We start from the raw sequence: 6,000 nt of genomic DNA, 5'->3' as shown, positions 1-6,000 counted from the left end.
TAAACATACACAGTAAAAATAAAAATGGTTATTTACACGCCAAAACATTTATACCCGTTGACACACCTGATAAGAGACTCGCAGTTATACATTTATCATACTCATATATTCACACATAAAATAGTAAGACAATTTCATCTAAAATTACGTTATCACAAGAATTAATCACACAGATGACTCTGAAAAGGGTACAGATATTTTCATTATACAGGTTATACTACATTTTCTTACCCATTTTGCTCCCATTTCGTTCATTCTTTAAGTTACCTTTCGCTTCCAAATCAGTTATATCGCCTGTGGTAGTTATTCTGGATTCATTTCTCATGAATGGCAAAATTGTGGTCTCCTCTATTCTGTAAAACAGTTTCATCTTAACATATCGAACTTACAACAGACACAAAAGATCCGAATCCTCCTGTAGTTTACATGACAAATGTTTTGCTTCCTCCTTATTACATTAAACCAAGCTTTTCTTCGGTCCCATAATCAAAATTATTTAATCTTCCTCTACCTTCAGGAGGGAAATTTCTTCAGTTCAACTCATATAGGCTGCGGTGCATTCCGCACCAGCGAAAACAGTAAGCTGTAATGCTCACAGCATCAGCAAAACACACAAATGTCGCTTTTCTAGGACAAGTATTAACGCAGAATAATTTTTCAGGCTCTGGCTCAACATCAATCAAGACTACAGAAAAGATCCATATTTCTGTTCCATTCTACATTTGCTGAAAAACTGCTCGTATTTGACTACCACAGGGCCACGTAAATTACACAAACCACAATTCTTCTTTCACCTTGAAGGGAATCAATCTACTTACGAAATCCACAGACAGCACTTTACGTACTCACCTATATAGAACAAAAAAGACATGTATCATCAATATTAACATATTAGCGTATATTGGGAAGCCATTGGTTAAACAATCGTATTATCGCATCCAGTTTTCAAGATTCCAAACTTGCTCATTCCTTTCTCAGAGTTCTCCTATCTTAAAATATTCTTACAGCACGCATACTGTAGTAAGATATCCTCATTTATACTAACAGATATAGAATAGTAATAGATAGATAGTGGCACTGAAAGCAGAAAATCGGAAACAAGGCTACTAACAGCTGGGGACCTGGGTTTGCCAGACCCATAATACCCACAGATCGGATATTCCCCTGAGTTTTGCATTAATTCAACAGAGATCTTGCTTCTCTCAGGAGCGACTCTTTTCAATTTACACAAAAAAACCATAAACAGCATTTCACTCGTTCACAAAGAAACCTTTTATCTTCACATTCGAACCAACCTAAATCCTAACTGCACAAGGAAAGAAAAAAACTAAAAACATCACTTTAATCAATCACATAGAAACATCTTTATCATAATTTTTACCAACATATTATTCAAAATGCATACGTCACAAATTTAAACTAATCAATTCTTTCTCCTCACCGATAGCTCTACTTCTTACTGTCGTTTCTACTCATTTGCCATGTCGCTCATTTGTTCCGATTGGGCGCCTTCTGCGCTGATCGTTTGTCATTGCCGGTTTTGTTCATTTCCATTTGCTGGATTATGACTAGGGTTAGCCGGCCGAATTTCAGCATCACGAGGTGCTCCGCCTACAGTCCTATTCCCACCGTGTTCGCCGTAGTATCGATTCTGGTTGCCGTGCCTGTAGCGTTCACGATCTTGTCCACTTCTTCGATCATTTCCGTTGTTCCACCTGTGCTCGCGAGTGTTACTCCAGTTTCTATACGGCCGGTTCCGATTATTGTTCCGTTCGCGTCGCGACGACCAGTCACGTCGTTGATTTTTACTACGGCCAAGACTGCGGTCGCGCTGCTGTGCCCCGTTATAACTTGGGGCCTGATTAGGCGGGCATTCTGCTGTACTATATTCCAACTCTTGGAGAAGTGTCTTAAACGTTTCTACGTCCTCTTTGCATCGTCCCGCAGGAACGACGTGACGCAAGTGCATAGGCAATTTGGTGATGCATATCCTAATTAGTTCCGCAGGCCCGTATGGGTCGTATAAAAATTGATTTGCTTGCAGCATGTGGTCGAATAGGCGTGCTGGGCTGCCGAAACCAGACCGGTTCAAATTTGGCAGCATAATTATGCCGTGCTTGACCCTATCTTGTGCCGCTTCCGACCAATAGGCGGACAGAAAGGCTTGTCGAAACTCCCGAGTGGAATCGCCGGTTCGCCTTCCAAATAGCTACACATATACTCTATCGTATGTGAACTTGCCCAGTCGGGGGGAAGACAGAATTCAAATTGCTCGAGCCATGCTCGTGGATGTATTCCTTTTTGAGAATTTCGAAATATCTCAAACTTTCTCACCGTAAGGAAATGTTTGAAATCAAATACCCGCATTTCCTCCCGGCGAGGCCCTTTAATGTTTCTATTTTGCCCATGTCTGCCCCTCGAAGTACATTCTTCCCTGTCGTTAAAATCTCGCTCGTGGCCAGAGTCCCTCTCTGCACTGTGCGTATGGCTATTTTTAGTGCTATTCTCGAGTTCGGAATCACACCCCATGCGGCTTTCCAGATGGGCCACGCGTTCTTGTAATTCGCCTGTTACAGCTCTGTGCCGCCTGTTCACTTCGGACTGTCCCTTCTGAAATCTAAGAAGCGAACGCACTTCTTCAGTCTCTGCGACCGCTACCGGTGTAGTACTGTTATCGCTCTCCGTCACCTTCATCATGCGTTCGCTGTCCGCTAATGCTGCAATCTTATCATGTATTTGTCTGTTGTCCTCCGCCCCTGTCTGCTTCAATTGTTCTACTTGCTGTTCGAGTGCGTGAATCGCAAGACTGTTGTCCGCTACTATGTTGCCAACGGTCGTGGGACAATGCGCTTCCGCCACCTGGACCCTTGAGAGTACCTGCTGGTGTTCTCTTTGGCATTGTTCTCTCAGCGCTTGGAAATTCCTACGTAGCTGTTCTTCGCTCTCTTTCGATTCCGCATCGCGACTCCGCTTGCACTGTTCTAAGGCTTGCAGACGGTCATTGATTTGTTCAAATATACGGCCTAATTCTTTCATTATATCACTTTTTATTTCACTTGCCAGATTGTTTATTCTTTGTGAGATATCCTCGGACACTCTCTGCATCGACTTGTCGACTTTATTTGTCTGCTGGATTAGTTTTTCGTCTATTTCTTCGCCTAGCTCTCGGATCGATTTTTCAGATTTTTGAGTCATTTGTTCGCCTAGCTCACGGATCGATTTTTCAGATGATTCTTTCTGTTCTCGAAACGATTTTTCAGATTTCTCTGCGTTTTCTTTATTTTGTTGCAATAAGGCTTTCATGAGTTCTGCCAAATCAATTTGGTTAGTTGGAGGCAAATTAATTTCTGGCTCTGATGTGAGCCCGTTCGTCCTGTTTTGCATTTCCTCTGAAGTATTTCCCATTGCATTTTCGGAAGCGTCCGATGCGTTAATATTCGAAATCAGATTAATCCCTTGGTCCACGTTGCTTAAGTTGTTGGACTGCCTACTTTTAGCTTGGCTACGTGTCAGCATTAGTTCAATTTATTATACCCGGTACGCAACACACTAATCAGAATAAACGTATCCCACCAAAATCAGGACAGTCACACGAAAGGTACCCAACCAAGGAAGCACTTTTTCACACGCAAAACAAATTTATATCTTTGATCGAAACAGAGCAATTTACAAGACAGGAAAAAAACACACATATAAAACACCCAAATATAGAAAACAAAACAAGACAAACAACCCAACGCCGTGAATCTATGCTCAAAAACAACGCAGAAGTTGTTTGAGCGCTCCAGGGGAAAAAAAATTAAGATTATACAACGCTCGCAATCTAACGTTTCAGAGTTCCTGATGAGACCGAGGGAAATTCATTTCGCCCCCAACGAATTTCCGCAGAGAGCTAAGAAAAAGAAAATGACAAAAGATCAGGGAGGGTGCTTGTGGACGTATGCGAAAGCACTGTACAGTACTTTGAGAAATGAAATTCATCAGCGATTAGCAAACGGAAGATACCTCGTTATCCACAAAAGCAAACTGAACTTCATAGTATCATGACAATAATCAGAAATGTTTATTTTACTCGTAGCAATTTTCGGAACTGGCAAATAAGATCATAGATCATAATCGATAGATTTATGCATATTACGTATAAGTTCCCTGCTGGCGTTATACGTGTGGCGTTGGCTGTATTATTCAGTGGTTTGATATTTAACTAATTTGTAAATGAAAATGATAAAGTTATTTCATTACTGTGAGTAATCAGAAAATAATTTTTACTCCCGGCTACAGATTTGGTCAAGTTACTAAGGAAATCCAAGTTAACGTTGTGTTAAAGTGTTGTCTGTAAGTTGTGTGTCACTATATCACAGTTCACACAACAGATGCTATACAACTATTGATTATGACCGACCTAGGTGACCGAGCGGTTCTAGGCGCTACAGTCTGGAACCGCGCGACCGCTACGGTCGCAGGTTCGAATCCTGCCTCGGGCATCGATGTGTGTGATGTCCTTAGGTTAGTTAGGTTTAAGTAGTTCTATGTTATAGGGGACCGATGACCTCAGAAGTTAAGTCCCGTCGTGGTCAGAGCCATTTGAACAATTTTTGGACTATTGATTACGATGGAAACAGTTATCTTCAGCAAAATCATCATTAAAACCACCGAATACCAGCAGCGAGCAAGACTGACATATGTTACCTGAAGCAATATTCTTCGCAATTCGTGTGTAATTAATTTCGGCTCCATACATCAGCAAGAAAAAGGTTGTTATATGCATCGTGCTATGAGCACTGTTTTCAAAGAACCAATCTGATTCGAATTATTTCATTAAAATGAGTTCGGAAACACGGGTGAACATTTATTTTTGCACATTTTTATTACCTTCGGCGTTTATGTCTGCAGAGTTGCCTAATTTGAATTTCCCTCTGAGACATTTAATTGTTAAGATGGCGGCAGACAATTGACAGAGACTTTCTATTGTTAGAGCAAATTTCCTTTTAACAGGGTAAGTATTTGAATTAATGCCGACTGATTTTTGCATTTATATTGTGCACTATTTAGACTAATTCTCATCAAGCAAACCTTTCATACATTCATATGAAACACAGACAAAAATGCGATACAAATCACTATCATCAATGGCTGTGCTCCTTGCAGCGGAAAGAATTAATTAACACACATAATGCTTATTGGGAGAGGAACTAAAATTAGAAATAATTATTCACTCATATTTATAATAATAATGAATTCTATTCTCAAGTAATAATTAACAAATAATTACAATTTCTTCAAAAAAATGATGAAATGTGTGTGAAATCTTATGGGATTTAACTGCTAAGGTCATCCATCAGTCCCTAAGCTTACATACTACTTAACCTAAATTATCTTAAGGACAAACACACACACACACCCATGCCCGAGGTAGGACTCGAACCTCCGCCGGGACCAGCCGCACAGTGCATGACTGCAACACCTGAGACCGCTCGGCTAATCCCGCGCGGCTACAATTTCTTAGCAGACCTCAGTTTGATATGCATCTTGCGTCCGCAACCTACAAAAGCCAACCAAAAAAAGGTAAAAACAAAGGAATTTACAATTATCATTGTCTTTGTATGATACACATCGCTATCTCCAATTACATCATAAAAATTATATAAATATTTAATATTTATCATCGTTTTGTTTTATTTCACTGTTTTTCCATATGTCGGATAGATAATGTTTATAACTGGTAGAGGCATAATTTCCTCTCGTCGCACTGTAGCTAAAATTTATCTCGTGGATGTTACATACGCTTGTGTATCTATGTACACAACTACTTTTGTTGTGTAAATATGTAATAACTATGTCATTTATTTTGGCGTTTTAAGACATTATTTTGGACCTGTACCTCTGGTTTCATACGTAGTACTCTGTGAAAGTAATAATTTGTAAAAAAAACTCTGTATATTTTACTGATCCATAAGTAGGGAAGCTATCAGTAAAACCTGTACTACAGCCCCGCCGCTA

Source organism: Schistocerca gregaria, chromosome 10 (genome assembly GCF_023897955.1).
Source record: "Schistocerca gregaria isolate iqSchGreg1 chromosome 10, iqSchGreg1.2, whole genome shotgun sequence".
NCBI lineage: Eukaryota > Metazoa > Arthropoda > Insecta > Orthoptera > Acrididae > Schistocerca > Schistocerca gregaria.
This window is presented reverse-complemented; position numbering follows the sequence as displayed.